This window comes from Chiloscyllium plagiosum, unplaced genomic scaffold, assembly GCF_037043375.1.
Source record: "Chiloscyllium plagiosum isolate Xiang-an unplaced genomic scaffold, Cpla_swu_hap1 HiC_scaffold_9, whole genome shotgun sequence".
Taxonomy (NCBI): domain Eukaryota; kingdom Metazoa; phylum Chordata; class Chondrichthyes; order Orectolobiformes; family Hemiscylliidae; genus Chiloscyllium; species Chiloscyllium plagiosum.
In genome coordinates this window covers 110,565,512-110,583,766 of record NW_028270147.1, presented here as the reverse complement: position 1 = coordinate 110,583,766, position 18,255 = coordinate 110,565,512, and positions in this window count along the sequence as shown.

Sequence of the window (18,255 nt, the reverse complement as noted above, 5' to 3'; positions counted from 1 at the left end):
GTTCGAACATCCAGTAGGAAGGAGGCTTATGTTTACTGGTCTCTACTGGACAGTCCAGTGGAAAGGAGGCCAATGTTTACTGGTATCAATTGGATGATCCAATGGTATGGATGTCCATGTTTATTGGTCTCCATTGGACTGTCCATTGGGAAGGAAGTCCCAGTTTGCTGGCTTCTATTGGAGGGTCCAGTGGGAAGGATGCCCATGTTTAATAGTGTCTATTGCAGGGTGGTCCATATTTATTAGCAGACTATCCAGTGGAAGGAGTTCCATGTATACTGGTCCCTTTTGGAGAGTCCAATGGGTCATGGACACCATGGTGGGTATGGGGCTGAGTTCAATTCTGTTGTAACTATGTGATTATCCAGCTCTCATCCCAGTGAAACACCCTGACCTGGAGATTGATCATGGAAGGGGAAGGACAGGGGAAGGGATTGGAACATGTTGTGCATGGACAGGATGGGTCAGATGGTCAGCCTGTCCTGTCCCTCCAGTTCACACTGATGGCCTGAAGATCTCCTGTCTCTGCTGGGCCTTCATGGAATGAGGTTTGTGTCCAAACCAGTCCCCAGTGAGAATAGGCCAACAGCACAGAACTGCCCTTCATTTGACAAGAATCTGTCCATCTTCCTGAGAGAGGCTAAAGGAGAAGACATGCCTCTGGGGTCAATGGTTAACATCCACTCATAAGGCAAAGCAGAGGGGGATTCACCCTGCACTTAAATATTGCCACCTGGCAGACTGTGGAAAAGAGAGAGAAGAGAGTCAGTGAGAGAGATAGAGGGAGAGAGTGTGTGTGAGAGGGTAAGAGATAGAGAATGAGGAGTGTCTGGGACAGTGTGAGATGTGTGAAGCGAGTGAGAGAGAGGTAGAGGGAGGTAGAGATGGTGAGGTTGAGGGATAGAGAGAGAGAAATAAGGTGTTACTGAGAGGGATGGAGAAAGAGAAAGAGAGAAACAGACAGAGAAAGAGAGTGTGAGACTAAGAGTGAAGGGAATCAGGATAGAAGGGTCGGGTTGTGAGTGAGTGAGAGAGAGAGACAAGAGTAGGATTTGAGAGAGAGTGCAGGAGAGAGAGAGAGAGGGAGACTGTAGAGACAAAAGAGAGGGAGGAAGAGTAAAAGAGGAAGGAATAGAGAGGGGCAGATCACAATTGGAGGGAGTGAGGGAGTGAATGAGGGAAACAGTGAGAGGTGAAGAAATGGAGATTGTGAGACAGAGTGAAGAAGCAAAAGAGAGTTAGAGAGATTGGCTATGAGACAGAGTGGGAGAGATAGAATATGAGAGAAATTAAGAGTGGGAGAGAGATGTAGAGAGAAAGACATGGCAGATGTGAGACAGAGAGACAGTGATAGAGAGAGAGCGAGACACGTTCTGGACACCACATTCTGGGAAGGATGTGATTGTACTAGAGAGGGTACAGAGGAGATTTACCAGGACGCTGCCTGGCCTGGAGGGTCTGAGCGATGAGGAGAGATTAGAAAGACTGGAATTGTTTTCCTTGGAGCAGTGAAGCTTGAGAGGGGACCTCACAGAGGGCTGTAAGATTATGAGATGCAGAGATAGGGTGGGTAGGAAGGCACCTTTTCCATGAGTAGAGGGAACAATACCAAGGGGCAGAGATTGAAGGTAACACCAACATAGAGACATAGAAACTCAGAATAGGAATAGGCCATTCGGCCCTTTGAATATCTCTGTCATCCAATATAACCATGGATGTTCCTCTGTCTTAATGCCATATTCCTACCATTTTCCCATACCCCTTGATGTTGTTAAAATGCAAAACAATTACCTCTGTCTTTTTCTTGAACATATTCAGTCCTTTGTCCTCAACAACTTGAACAGAATTCCACAGGTTGACCATCCTCTGAGTGAAGAAATGTTTCCTCATCACAGTCCAAAAGGTCTATCCTGTATCCCCCTGAGACTGTGTCCCCTGGTTCCAGACTCCCTGGGGAGAGTCCCCAGAGGTGGACTCTCCCTCTTTATGGACATTTCAACAGGCATTGGATAGGCATATGGAGGATAGTGGGCAAGTGTAGGTTAGGTGGGCTTGGATCAGCGCAACATCGAGGGCCAAAGGGCCTGTACTGCGCTGTATTTTTCTATATTCTATATTCTATATTCCCCAACCAGGGGAAACCTCCTTCCAGCATCAAGTCTGTCCAGCCCTGTTAGAATGTTATACATTTCAGTCAGATCACCTCTCATCCTTCTCAACTCAAGTGAGTTCAGGTTCAGTTGAGGTACACCCTGAGAAGAGGATTGAGAAATGTTTTCGCTCAGAGGGTGGTGGGAGTCTGGAACTCACTGCCTGAAAGGCTGGTTGACTCACAAACTCTCGTGACATTGGAGCAGTGTTTAGATATTGCCTTGTGTTGCTGTAGCCTCCAGGGTAATGGGCCAAGAGTTGGAGGATGGGATTAGGGTCATCATATATTTGTCGACCAATACAGACACAATGGGCCAAATGGCCTCATTCAGTGTTGTTCACATCAATGATTCTCTGTGACAGAGAGAGAGAGAGAGGGAGAAGAGGAAGTGTGAGGGGCTGACGTAGCTCTCTCTGCCTGATGCCATTTACATACTGAGGAACACCCAGTCAGACTCTCACAGGCTGCAGCTTTATAAAGCAGAGCCCAGTGAAGGGATAGTTTATCAGGAACCAGGCCCAGGGACAGGAGCACACACCATGATTTCACACATCCAGCTGATCTGGCCCTTGGCATTCTGTGTCGCAGGTACAAATCTCTCTCCTTTCACCTTGAATCTTTAGCTGCTCTCCATTTCACTCCAATTCCACTGACTTGTGATTGAAGGGACAATGCTGAAACCAGAGGAAAGCTCAGTGTCTCCAACAATCTCTCATTTGACAAGCTCTTTCTGTGACAGTTCTGACTTCACTGTGTTTCTCTCTGACCCCTCAGGTATCAGTGGGGACATCATCATGGCCCAGTCTCCCCCGGTGCTGTCAGTGGAACTGGGCCAGACTGCAACCATCACCTGTACGGCCAGTCAATCTGTTAGCAAGTGGGTTAGCTGGTTCCAGCAACAAGAAGATCAGAAACCCTCTCTCCTGATCGATGAAGCAACAACTCGAAACACAGGAGTCTCCGAGCGATTCACCGGCAGTGGATCAGGGACCAGTTTCACCCTGACAATCAGCAACGTTCAGAACGAGGATGTCGCTGACTATTACTGTATGCAGCATAGCAGCTCCCCTTTTGTTCGGTAAAGGAACCAAGCTCAGACTGAGTAAGTAAACCTCAATCCTCCGTTATTAACCCTGTCAATTTCTAAACACACTTTCTAAAACACAAATACTGAATTATTGAAGGTGTTAGTGGGGAGCTGCAGTGAATGAAATGGTTGATTGAGGAGCACTGTGTCTAACAGGGTGTCCAGCTGTATTTCTGTAGTCCTATTGTCCCGCTTAAGCAGCAAGATATAAGTCAGTCAGTTTTACTCACCGTGTGGAAGAGCTCTGCCCATTTGCAGCCTGTGGTCCCATTCCTGCAGCATGGAGTGAAATCAGTGAGTAGCCTCCTGCCAGTCTCAGTGTGACAGACACGGGCAGAGTTTGATGTGAGCTCTGGCTCCCTGTCCCAGTCTCTGATCTCACTGACCTCAGCAGCAGCAGCAGCAGCAGCAGCACAGTGAGACACCGAGCTCCCACCTCCCCCAGCTTTAACTCTGCTCAATCACACAATCACAGAATTGTTACTGTGCACAAGGAGGCCATTCTGCTCATCCTGTCTGTACTGGCTCTCTGAATGAGCAATTCACTGAGTTCCTCCTACCTTCTCCCTGTCACCCTGCACATTGTTCCTTTTCAAATAACAGTCTCATTCCCTTCGGAATGTTTCAATTGAAGCTGCCTCCACCACACTCTCAGGCAGTGCATTCCACACCTTAACCACTCGCTGGCTGAACATGTTGTTCCCCATCTCACTTTTGTTACTTTTCCCAATTACTTTCAATCTGTGGTCTCTCGGTCTCAATCCTTTCTCAATTGGGAACATTTTCTCCCTATTTACTCTGTCCAGGCCCCTCCTGGTTTTGAATTCCTCGAACAAATCTCCTCTCAGCCTTCTCCAAAGAAGACAGTCTCAACTTCTCCAATTAATCTTCATAACTGATGTTCCTCATCCCTGAATGATCTTTGGGAATATTTTTTGCCATCGCTACAAAACATTCGCCTCCTTCTTGAATTCTTCACATCATCTATGTCTCTCATGATTTTCTAAACCTCTGTAAGGTCACTCCTCAGAACCTTCTGCTTCAGGGTAAAAAGTCTCAGCTTTTCCAGCCTCTCATAGTCCTGGAGTCATAAAGCGTGGAATAGACCTTTCAGTTCAACTTGTCCATGCTAACCAGATATCCTAAACTGACCTCATCCCATTTGCCAGCATTTGGCTTACATCCCTCGAAACCCTTCCTATCCATGTACCCATCCCAATGTGTTTTAAATGCTGTTATTGTATCTGCCTCCAACACTTTCTCTGGCAGCTCGATCCATACACGTGCCACCCTCTGTGTGACAAGTTACCCCTCAGGTCCCTTTTGAATGATTTGCTCCTCACCTTAAACCCATACCGTCTTGTTTTGGACTCCCTTACCGAAGGAAAATACCTTGGATATACACCCTGTCCATGCCCCTCATTATTTTATAAACATCTATAAGGTCACCCCTCAGCCTCCAATGCTTCAGGGAAAATAGCCCCAGTCTGTTCAGCCTCTCCCGACAGCTTAAACCCTCCAGTTCCTGGTCATGTCCTGGTAAATCTTTTCCACAGCTTTTTAAATTTAACAACATCCTTCCTATCACAGGATGAGGAATTGTTCACATTGTTCCCAAAGTGGCCTCACCAGTCTCCTGTCCAGCTGCAACATGATGTCCCAACTCTGATACTTAGTGCAATGACCAATAAAGGCAAATGTACCCAACACCTTCTTCATCTCCCTGTCTCCCTGAGACTCCACTTTCAGGGAATAATGCACCTGCACCTCGAGGTCTTTTTGTTCAGCAACACTCCACAGGGCCCTACCATTAACTGTATACGTCCTGCCCTGGTTTGTCTTTCCAAAATGCAACATCTCACATTTATCTAAACTGAACTCCATTTGCCACACCTCTGCCCATTGTCCCATGTGATCAAGGTCCCGCTGTACCCCGAGATCATCTTCTTCACTATCCACTGTCCCACCAGTTTTGGTGTCATTTACAAACTTAACATTACTCCTATGTTCACACCCAAACCATTTACTTAAATGATGAAAAGCAATGGACAAAGCACCAATTCTTGTTGAAAAGTGTGGTGCTGGAAAAGCGCAGCAGACCAGGCAGCATCTGAGGAGCAGGAGAATCGACGTTTCGGGCATAAGCCCTTCTTCAGGAATTAGGCTGGTGTGCCAAGCAGGCTGAGATTAAAGGGAGGGGGGAGGGAATTTGGGGGAGGGGCGCCGGGAATACGACAGGTGGAAGGAGGTGAGGGTGAGGGTTGTTGGCCGGAGAGGGGGTGGGGGCGGAGAGGTCGGGAAGAAGATTGCAGGTCAAGAGGGCGGTGCTGAATCCAGGGGTTGGGACCGAGATAATGTCGGGGGAGGGGAAATGAGGAAACTGGAGAAATCTACATTCATCCCGTGTGGTTGGAGGGTTCCTAGGCGGAAGATGAGGTGCTCTTCCTCCTGGTTGGAGGGTTCCTAGGCAGAAGATGAGGTGCTCTGCCTCCAGCGCCTTAACTTCTGCCTAGGAACCCTCCAACCAGGAGGAAGAGTGCCTCATCTTCTGCCTAGGAACCCTCCAACGAGGAGGAAAAGCGCCTCATCTTCCATCTAAGAACCCTCCAACCACACGGGATGAATGTAGATTTCTCCAGCTTCCTCATTTCACAGATCTCCACTGAGAACGAGACTCACTGTTGGTGCGTTGCCTCCCAAGTGCCAGGGTCCGTGATATCTCGGACCCTGTCTTTGGGGCCCTGAAGGGAGAGGGTGCCCAGCCCCAAGTCATGCTTCACATAGGTACCAACGACATAGGCAGAAAGAGGGATAGGGATGTAAGGCAGGATTTCAGGGGTCTAGGATGGAAACTGAGAGTTGAAACAAACACAGTTGTTTTCTCTGGCTTGTTGCCCGGGCCACATGATAGCAAGGCAAGGACGAGAGAGAGATATCAGTTGAACACGTGGCTGCAGGGATGGTGCAGGAGGGAGGGTTTCAAGTACTCCCTCCCTTGGGACTCATTCTGAGGAAGATGTGACCTCTACAAACAGGACGGTCATCACTTGAACCAGAGGGGTACTAATATCCTGGCTGGGAAATTTGCTGGTGCTATTTGGGTGGGTTTAAACCAGCGCAGCAGGGGATGGGAACCTGAGGTGTCGTTCCAGTGCATAGGAGGATGAGAGTAGGGAGGGCATGGACAGAATTTCACGGTCACAGGAATGTGCTGGCAGATAGCAAGCTGGTTTGATGTGTGTCTACTTCAACGCCAGAAGTATCCGAAATAAGTTAGGTGAGCTTGCAGCATGGATAGGTACCTGGTGCTTTGATGTTGTGGCCATTTCAGAGACATGGATAGAACAGGGTCAGGAAAATTGCAAGTACCAGGGTTTAGATCTTTCGTTAAGAACAGGCAAGATGGTAAAAGAGGGGGAGGTGTGGCTTTGTTAGTCAAGGACAGCATAATGGTGGCTGAAAGAATTTTTGACGAGGTAGTATGGGCTGAGGTTAGAAACAGGTACCGAAGAGGTCACACTCCTGGGAGTTTTTTATTGGCCTCTGCAGAGTTTCATGGAGGTGGAGGAGAGGATTGACAAATGATTCTGGCTAGGAGTGAAAGGAACAGGGTGGTCATTAACTTCCCCAACATTGACTGGAAATGCTATAACTCGGCACTGGGTGGCATGGTGGCACAGTGATTAGCACTGCTGCCTCACAGTGCCAGAGACCGGGGTTCAGTTCCCGCCTCGGGCAACTGTCTGTGTGGAGTTTGCACATTCTCCCCGTGTCTGCATGGGTTTCCTCCAGGTGGTCAGGTTTCCTCCCACAATCCAAAAAATGTGCAGGTTAGGTGAGTTGGCCATGCTGGATAGCCTGTAATGTTAGATGAAGGGGTAAATGTAGGGGAGTGGGTCTGGGTGGTTGCTCTTTGGAGGGTCGGTGTGGACTTGTTGGGCTTGAGGGCCTTTTCTATACTGAGTAATCTGACCTAGTATGTCGGATGGATCAGTTTTTGTCGAATGTGTGCAGGAGGGTTTCCTGACACAGTGTGTCAAAGGGCTGACAAGACAGGAGGCCACAGTGGATCTGGTGCTTGGTAATGAACCAGGTCAGGTGTTTGATTTAGTTGTAGGTGAGCACTTTGGAGAGAGTGACCAAAATTCAGTTACATTTAGTTTATCGATGGAAAGGGATAGATACATGCCATAGGGCAAAAGTTATCGATGGGGCAAGGGCAATTATAATGTGATTAGGCAAGACTTAGGATACATAGAATGGGGGAGAAAAATGCAGGGGATGGGGCAAATCAAAGTGTGGAGCTGGCTTCAGGAACAGATATTGCATGTCCTCGATAGGTATGTCCCTGTCAGGCAGGGAGGAAGTGATAAGGTAAAGGAACTGTGGTTTACTATAGATATTGCATCTCTTGTTAAGCAGAAGAAAGAGGCTTCTGTGACAATGAGACAAGATGGTTCAGACGAAGTGATAGAGATTAACAGATTAGCTAGGAAGGATTTAAAGAAAGAGTTAAGAATAGCAAAGAGAAGACATGAACAGTCTTTAGCAGGTAGAATAAAGGAGAACCTTTAAGCTTTCTATAGGTATGTGAGGAATAAAAGGTTGACTAGGGTAGGAATAGAGCCAGTCAAAGACAGAATTGGGAAGTTGTGTATGTACTCTGTGGAGGTCAGAGAGGTTCTAAATGAATATTTCTCATTGGTTTTCACTCAGGGAAAGGAGAATATTGTAAAGGAGAAGAATGAGATACGAGATATTAGACTAGAAAGGATCAAGGTGAGTAGGGAAGAGGTGTTACCTATTCTAGATGGAGTGAAAGTAGACAAGTCCCTTGGGCCAGATGGGATTTATCCGAGGATTCTCTGGCAAATTATGGAGGAGATGGAGGAGCCTTTGGCTTTGATCTTTGGCTCATCATTGTCTACAGGTTTAGTACCAGAGGACTGTAGGATTACAAATGTCGTGCCCTTGTTCAAGAAGGGCAGCAGAGATGACTCAGATAATTATAGACCAGTGAGCCTTACATCTATTGTAGGAAAAGTTTTGGAAAGGATTATAAGAGATAGGATTTATCATCATCTAGCAAGCAACAATTTGATTTCAGATAGTCAACATGATTTTGTCAAGTGCAGGTCATGTCAGAAACCTCATTGAGGTTTTTGAGAAGTTGACCAAGCATGTTAACAAGGGTAGAACAGTTGACATGGTGTGTCTGGACTTCAGTAAAGCCTTTGATAAGGTTCCACATGGTAGGCTGTTGGAGAAAATGCAGAGGCTTGGGATTGAGGGTGATTTAGCAGTTTGGATTAGAAACTGGCTTTCTGAAAGAAGGCAGCAAGTGATGGTTGATGGAAAATATTCAGCCTGGAGTCTGATTACGAGTGGTGTGCCACAAGGATCTGTTTTGGGACCACTGCTGTTTGTCATTTTTATAAATGACTTGGACACAGGCACAGGTGGATAGATTAGTAAATTTGCAGATGACACTAAAGTTGGTGGAGTGGTGGACATTGTGGAAGAATGTTGCATGTTGCAGGGGGTCTTGGATAAACTGCAAAATTGGGCTGAGAGGTGGCAAATAGAGTTCAATGCAGCTAAATGTGAGGTGATTCATTTTAGGAAGAATAACAGGAAGGCAGAGGACTGGGTCAATGGAAAGATTCTTGGTAGTGTGGATGTATCGCGGAATCTTGAAGTCCATTTACATAGATACCTGAAAGTTGCCGCCCAGGTTGATAGTGCTATTAAGAAGGCAGAGTGTGTGTTAAGTTTTATTGGTAGAGGGATTGAGTTCCAGAGCCGTAATGTCATGCTGCAACTATACAAAATGTTAGTGCAGCCGCACTTGGAATACTGTGTACAGTTCTGGTCACCTCATTACAGGAAGGATGTGGAAGCATTGGAAAAGGTGCAGAGGAGATTTAGCAGGACGTTGCCTAGTCTGGAGGGAAGGTCTTATGAGGAAAGGCTGAGAGACTTGGATCTGTTCTCATTGGAAAGAAGAAGCTAGAGGGGATTTGATAGAGACATTCAAGATGATCAGAGGATTAGATAGGGGGGACAGTGAAGTCCTTTTCCTCAGATGATGATGTCAGCTTGTATGAGGGGGCATAACTACAAATTGAGGGATGATTTATTTAAGACAAATGTCAGAGGCAGGTTCTTTACTCAGACAGCAGTAAGAACATGGAATGTCCTGCCTGCCAATGTAGTTAACTCAACCACATTAGGGAGATTTAAACAATCCTTGGATAAGTACATGGATGATGATGGGATAGCGTAGAGCATGAGCTTAGATTGGTTCATAGGTTGGTGCAACATCGAGGTCCAAAGAGCCCGTTCCGCACTGTATTGTTCTACCTATCTCTCTATCCAGTCTGAAAAGCAACACTTTCCCACCACTCTCTGTTTCCTATCTTCAAGCCAATTCTTTACTCAAATGGCTAGCACCAACTGGATCCCATGTGGTCTAACCTTCCAAACCAGTCTATCATGTGAAACTTTGTCAAACAGTTTACTGAAGTCCATATAGACAATGTCTACTGTTCTGCCTTCATCAATCTTCCTTGTCACCTCCTCAATCAAATTAGGGAGACATAATTTTCCATGTACAAAACCACACTGATTATCTAAATGGATATAAATCCTGTCCCTCAGAATCCACTCCAACATCTTACCCAGCACTGACATCAGACTCACTGGTCTATAGTTCCCTGGCTTTTCCTTACAGTCTTTCTTAAATAATGGCATAACAATAGCCAACCTCTCTGGTTCTCCAGCAGCTTACCTATGCTTGTCAATGATGAAAATATCTCAGTAAGGGGCTCAACAATCTTTTCCCTCATTTCCCAAAATGTTCTGGGTACACCTGATCAGGTCCTCTGGATTTATCGACCTTTATATGACCTTTAGAATCTCCTCATTTGTATGTGGACTCTTTTCAAGACATCAATATTTTTCGAAATTCCCTCGCTTTCATGTCCTTCGCCACAATAAATACTGACCTGAAATATTTGTTTGGGATCTCACCCATCTCCTGTGTCTTACCAAAATACAGCACTCACATTTATCTGAATTAAACTCCATCTGCCATTCCTCAGCCCACTGGCCCAGTTGGTCAAGATCCCATTGTACCCTTACACAGCCTTCTTCACTGTCCACGATGCCACCTGAAAATTCACCTGAACACACTCTCACAACTCTGGCCTCTCTCTGCCCATTACACTGCTATTACCCCAGTCTATATTCAGAAATTAAATCCCCCCTTTCCCCCACATTATGACGACTCCACCTCACTCTCAGGTCTCTGTAAATTTCTTGCATTTGTATTCCTCCACATCCTTCCCACTGGGTGGTGACTTATTGACTGCACTGAGAATTCTGTGGACCTTGGTGTTCCTCACCGATATTCCCCCTGGCTCCCACAGCCCTGCCAAGTTAGTTTAAACCCTCTCCAGCAGCACTAGTAAATCATTCCAAAGGTGCTCAGTGCCAGCTCTGTTCAGGAGCAGCACTGTCTGGTCTGTCCAGGTCCCATCTCCCCAAGACCCAGTCCCAATGTCCCAAGAATCTGAAGCCCTCCCTCCTGGATCCTCTTTCAAGCCCCACATTCACCTGTGTTACTCTCCCATCCCTCTTCTCACTTGTGTGGGGCACTGGGAGTAATCCGGAGATTCCTACATTATAGTTCCTGCTGCTAATTCCCTCCTGAGCTCCTTAAATTCTGACTGCAGGACTACATCCCTTTTCTCCCTCTGTCACTGGGACCGATGTGGACCACGACTGCTGCCTGTTCCCCGTCTCCCCTCAGGGTGCTCTGCAGCTGCTCAGTGACATCCTTGACCCTGGCACCAGGGAGACAACACACCATCCTGGATTCCCAACTGCAGCTGCAGAAACACCTATCGATTGCCCTCACTCTCGAATCTCCTCTCACTATCGCTCTTCAGAGTCTTCCTTGTGTCCCCCTGAACAGCTGAAATCCCCGTGGTGCCGTGGACTTGTCTCTGGCTGCACTCCCCAGATGTACCATCATTCTCATCAGGATTCCAAACTGAATCCTGGTTGGAGAGTGGGATGCGCTCAGGGGATTCCTGTACTAGCTGGCTGGTCATTTTGGACTGTCTGCTGCTTCCCCATTCCCTCTCTCCCTGCATACTCTGAAGCTGCAGAGTGACCACATCTAGAAACGTTTCTCCACGGAGCTCACAGCTTCACGGACGCTCTGCACTGACACCAGCTGCTGGTCAAGCTCCAAAACCTGGATCTCCAACTGCTGTCACTGATCACACTTCCTCCACTCATGGTGGGAAGCATTTAGATCCTAGCTACCTCTGTTTGAAGTACACTCAATGACATGGCCTCCCTAGCCTTCTGCAGTGAGTTCCACATATTCACAAAGCCTATGACGGACAGAATTCCTCCTTATCTCAGTTCAAAAGGGTCTTCCCTTCACTCTGAGGCTGTGCCGTCGGGTCCCGGTCTCTTCCCCTGTTGGAAACATCTTCTCCACATCCACTCGAGACAGGTCTCTCAGTATTCTGTAAGTTTTAATGAGATTCCCCTCATCCTTCGAAACTCCATCGAGTCCTCAACTGTTCCTCATATGATAGCCCTTTATCCCCAAGATCATTCTTGTAAAACCCTTCTGTACACCCTCCAATGCCTGCACATTCTTCCTTATATACAGGGCCCAAAACTGCTCACAATACATGAATTGTGTTCTGACCAGAGCCTTATACAGCTTCAGCGGTACACCTCTTTTCTTGTGATTAGATTCCCTACAGTATGGAAACAGGCCCTTCAGCCCAATAAGTCTCTGAAGAGCAACCAACCCAGACCCTTTCCCCTATATTTATCCCTGACTAACGCACATAGCACGACGGGCAATTTAGCATGGCCAATTCACCTAACCTGCACATCTTTGGACTGTGGGAGGAAACCGGAGCACCCGGAGGAAACCCACGCAGACATGAGGAGAATGTGCAAACTCCACACAGACAGTTGCCCGAGACAGGAATTGAACCCAGGTCCCCGGCATTGTGAGGCAGCAGTGCTAACCACTGAGCCACCGTGCCGCATGTTCTAGCCTTCTGGAAATGAATGCTGACATTGCATTTGTGCTCCTAACTGCCAACTGAACCTACATGGTAATGTTAAGAAAAACCTGATTATGACTCCTTCGTACCTTTGTGATTCAAATTTGTGAATCCTTTCCTCATTTAAAAAACAGTCTATGCCTTTACCTTTCTTACTAAAGTGCATAAGCTCATACTTTCCCACACTGGGAGTATTCCATCTGCCACTCCTTTGTCCACTCTCTGAGCCTGATCAACTCCTTCTTCAGCTTCTCCATTCCTCAATACGACCTGTCCCTCCACTTATCTTTGGGTTACCTGCAGATTGAGCAACAATGTCCTCAGATCCTTCATCCAGATCATTAATGAATCATTCATTTTTGGTGAATAGCTGTAGTCCCAGCACGGACCTTTGCAGGACCACACTAGTCACCGGTTGCCATCCTGAAAAAGATCCTTTTATCCCACTCTCTGCCTTCTACCAGGTGGCCAACCTTCTATCCATGCCAGGACCTTGTCCCTAACACCACGGGCTCTTCCCTTCTTTAGTAGCCTCCTGTATGGCACATTGTCAAAGGCTGTCTATAAATCCAAATAGATCACGTCCACTGGCTCTCCTTTATCTAACTTGTTCATTCCTTCCTCCAAGAATTCGAACAGATTTGTCAGGCCACCCCTTGATGAAGCCATGCTGGCACAGCCCGACTTGACCATGCACTTCCAACTCCCCTGCAATCTCATCCTTAAACTGAAGTCTACAATCTGACTAAAGACTGAGGTCAGACTAACCAGCCTATAATTTCCCATCTTCTGCCTCCCTCTTTTCTGAAACAGGGGCGTTACATTCACCATTTTAAAGTCCTCTTGGACTCTCCCTGACTCCAGTGATTCCTGAAAGATCACCATCAATGCTTCCACAATCTGCTCAGCTATCTCCTTCAAACTCTGGGGTGTAGTCTATCCAGTTCGGCTGATTTATCCATCTCAGAACTTTCAGCTTCCCCAGCACCTTCTCCTCAGTGATCACCATTACTCTCATCTCTGCCCCTGAATCTCTTTAAGTTCTGGTATACTACTGGTGTATGGTATACTACTGGTGAAGACTGATGTAAAGTCACTATTCAGATCCTCTGCCATTTCCTTGTTCCCCATTAGTACTCCTCCAGCCTCATTTTCCAGCAGTCCAACATCCAGTCTTGCCTTCCTCTTAGCTTTTATATTTCGACAAAAAAAACAGTCTTGCAATCTTCTTTTATATTATTGGCTGGCGAACTTTCATATTTCATCTTCTAACTCCTTAATGCATTTTTAGTAATAAACTTACAGAATCTTTGGGTTTTAAAATACAGCACAGAGTAAAAAAGCAAGGAAGCAATGCTACACCTCCACAGATCACTGATCAGACCAGATTTGGAAGATTGTGTTCAGTTATGAACACCTTATTTAAAGAGCCATATTAAAACCCTGGAGAAAGATCAAAGGAGTTTTATCTAAATGATACCAGGAATGAGTGATTTTAGATACAAGGAAAGTTTAGAGAGATTGGGCTTATTCCCCTCAGAGCAGAGAAGATTAAGAGGTGATCTTATAGAGTTGTTCACTGTTTTGAACAATTTTTGACAGGGTTAAGGAGGATATTTTGTTTCCATGAGTTGGTATGTCTGTAACTAAAGGCAACAATTTCAAGATGGTCAACAAGACAGCTTGGAGTGAGATGAGGGAGTTGTTAGGATTTGGAACCCGCTGCCTGACAGGATGGTGGAGGTGGATTCTGTTGGAGGTTTCAACGTGCATATTGCAAATGAATGAAGTTAGAGAGCAACAGAGATCAGACTGGAGAGTGGGACTGGCTGGATAGCTCTTTCTAGAGCCAGCACAGACATGATGGGTTGAATAGCCTCCTTCTGTACTGTAAATTCTATTATTCCATTTCATCCTGTCAGATCTTTGCTTTCCTCAGGTCCTGTTCAATGTCACTCCTGCATTTTCTATCCTCCTCTCAGCTTTCTGCAGGTTTGAACTCCAGATAACCAACATCACCTTCCCTGTTTGGTCTGCCCTACTCTGGCTGCCTTTTGACATCCCAGGCTGAGAGTCTAGATTTGGGAGTCCCACCCTTACTCATTGTGGGAACAGATTCTGAACGATCTCTGACTCCTCCTTTGAGGGATCCTACTGCCCTGACACTGATTTCCCATCATGCCGCTGGTTCCAGTCCACTTTTACCAAAGCACCGCACAGTTTAGTAAAATATTTCACTCCCAAATGAAAACCTTTCCACTTGCTCCATTGTTCTCCATTTCCATCCCTACTCTAAATCTCACTGACTTCTGATCCCTGTCACTGAAATGCTCCCCCATTGATCGCCCTTCCAGCTGCCCTCATTCATTTCCTAAATTATGGTCCAAAATTGTCCCTTCTCTTTCACCATCACCTTCTCAGGGGCAATTAGGGATGGGCAATAAATGCTGGCCCTGCCAGTGACACTCACATCCTAAGAAGCAATTTAAACAATGCTTGTTCTTTCGTCGGGTTTGTTAGGTATTGGCTACAAATGTTCAAACATTTTCCCAGTGAATATTCTGAAAGTTGAAACCGGCAGGGATTAAAATTGTTTGTCTTGTCTTTCAGGCCGTGAAAACTCTCAGCCCAAGCTCACCCTGCTGCCCCCCTCCCCGGAGCAGGTCAATGCCAAGGGCACTGCCACCCTTGTGTGCCTTGCCAATCACTTCTATCCCGATGAGCTGGAGGTGCAGTGGAAGAAGGATGGTGCAGTCATTTCGGACGGGGTTCAGACCAGCAACTATCTGCGAACTTCGGACAGCACCTACAGTGTCAGCAGCCTGCTGACCCTCTCTGGGTCTGACTGGGAGTCCAACGCTCGTTTCTCCTGTGCCCTCACCCATGTGACCCTCCCCTCTCCCCTCAGCAAGAGCATCAGAAGATCAGAATGTGTGTAGAGTGTTGGAGACAGTCCACAGAGGAGACACAACGTTAAATAGGACATGGTTGAGCTGGCAGGACAAAGATCATTGTGAGCATTAAATTTCAATTCTTTTTCTTCTCAGAACTCCTCGAAGACATTTCTGAGGTTCAGGAGTTCAGGCAGGTCATTGGGACAGTGTAGAGAGAGCTTTACAATGTGTCAAATCTCATGCTGTCCTTGTCCTGTGAGTGTTTGATGGGAACAGGGGTGATTTGTGATGCCAAGTAAAATCTCTACAAGTTGCTGAAGATTGTCAGCTGTACAAAACAATGTGAACCTCAGAAGTTTCTGCTTCAGTAAACCAGACCTCCTTCCTGCTCAGCCACCAGCTCCAATTTAAGGTTTTTATCACTGTTTAAAAGGACAAGATTCTCATGTTATTGAGAAAATCTCCACAAGTGTTTTCCTCAAGCTCCATTGTGGCTGTGAATTTGTGCAGCTTCCTCTGTCTGGGCTGTTAATTGCTGACTGTTTTCTGTCAATGTCAATCTGGAAAAGGGAATAAAGATGAAGAAGATTCAGTCTCTGTCTCTGTGTGTTTTGGAAATGGACCACTCCGTTCAGCTGATTGGCTGCATTTCAGCATGACGTTGTCACAATTGGCTGCTTGGCCTGTCAATCAATAAGACATCTGTTGTTGGAGAGACTGCCAGCTAACCATCAATCACTTTCAAATGATCTCTTTGATCTGGAATCTGTGGAGGTTACAAGATTCCAAACAGAACAGAAACTGAAATCTGTTGGGACTCAATGATTACAATCTAAGGCATTCCCCTTCACTCTGTTGGTCCAGGCCCAGTTGCTGGGATTGCACTGTCCACTCTCTGCTGCATGCTAGATAGTACCTGAAATGATCTTAGGCCAATCGCTGTCACTGCAGGCTGTGTCTCTCTGAGTGCGAGAGTACTACATAATGCTGCCTGTAGATGTCACTCTGAGTGTGGGTGTGTTATTCAGAGAGACACCTCCAGGCAGCATGGAGTATGAGCATGTTACTCAGTGCTGCCTGTCTCTCTGAGTGTGTATGTTACTCAGTGTGGCCTGTAAGTGGCTCTGAGTGTGTGCGTGCTATTCTATACTGCCTGTAGGTATCGCACTGAGTGTGAGTGTGTCACTCTGTGCTGCCTGTAGGTGTTGCTAAGGCATTTGTCTCTGAGTGATAGACAGAAAATGGGCTTTGTGATGGGGATTGAAGATGAGGCTTTAATCTTCCCAAATCTCAGATGAAAAACAATTCAGTCTTTATTAAACTTCACACAACACCAGGTTAGAGTCAAACAGGCTTCTTTGGAAGTACAAGCTTTCGGAGCGCTGCTCCTTCATCAGGTAGCTAGTTGGGCTGGATCGTTGGACACAGAATTTATAGTAAATTGAGATGGTAGCTGAGAAACGTGAATGCTGAGAGTGTATTCTCAGTAAGGGAGGGATTTCAGAGGCAGCGCACACTGTGTTCCCTCATGTGTTGCCCGATTACAAGGGGATATTCTGGAGCTGGGCTCATTGCAGTAGTGGCTGCCTGCCCAGCCAATGCTGACTAGGAATAGTCGTATTTCAATGGTCAATTAGCCCTAAACTAGATGCAGCAATATTACGTTACAGGGAGGGGAGTTGTCTGAACAAGAGAGGTTGAATTCTTGAATTCCAAGAGGGTTGAAGTGGATTAATGAAGGGTGCTACCACCATGAAGGTGCCACCTTCTCTCCCCCTGCCTCAGCTGTAGTGACCCTCAGGTTAATCACACCATCAGTCATCTCTGTCTATAATGAGTGGGACTATGCTCCTCTGGGATGATGACCACGTTCCTGGGTGATGGACGAAAGGCCAACCTCTCCCAAAGGCAGCACAAGCTGGATTGAAGGGGCATCAAGAGTAAGCATGGGGAGATTGAGGGTGACAGAAAGAGGGGGTTGGTTGGCAGGTTGTTATTCAGAGTCAGGTACCAGAGTATCAGTACTTCTGACACTCCCCTTTTTAATCTGTCAGCCAGGGCTCCCTGATTGGACAAGGTTAACAGCCCCTGTCCGGGAATTCATATTTTATCAAAAGGAATAAAACATTTATTGAACAAGCAGCTCAAGAGGTAAACAACACGAGACAAAATGAATGGTTTGGAGGATTTCACTCCAAACATCACAAATGAGATTTGGGAAATAATGTTTTCACTCAGCGGATGGTGGGAATCTGGAATGGACTGTCACAGAATCCCAACAGTGTGGAAACAGGCCATTTGGCCCAACAAGTCCACAACGACCCTCCGAAGAGAGACTCACCTAGACCCATTCCCCAAACTAAGGCACCTAACCGACACATTCCTGAACACGATGGCAATTGTAACATGGTCAATTCAGCCCAACCTGCACATCTTTGGATTGTGGGAGGAAACTGGTGCACACTGAGGAAACCCACTCCAACACAGAGAGAATGTGTAAACTCCACACAACAGTCACCTGGGGTTGGAATTGAACCTGGTGCCTGATGCTGTGAGACAGCAGTGCTAACCACTGAGCCACCACGCCACCCTTACAAAAAGGCCCAAAGAGTTGAGCTTTTGTGAAGTTCCGTGAGCCTGATGTGATATAAGCTATAAACACACAACCCTCTGTCAGGGAAGGTAGTGGATGCTGGAAACCTTACAACTTTTAAATATCATAACATTCAAGGATTTGGGATAAGTGGAGGAAATTGGGATTAGAGTGCCTTTAGCGGTAGTTATGTCTGTGCAGGCTCAATGGGCCAAAGGGCCTTTTCTGCGCTGAATCAATCTACACTCCATGCTAGAGGGCAGTGTAGGTTAATGGTGACTAGGCGAGGCAGTCACAAGATGGCAAATACATGATCTAAGCTCAGAAGAAATGGCTCAAGTTTCAGTGAAGGCCCTAGTAGGTGCTTGGAAGGAAGGTCAAGGCTAATGGAGACAAGGTCACTGGAGACTGAGCGAGGGCACAAGGTG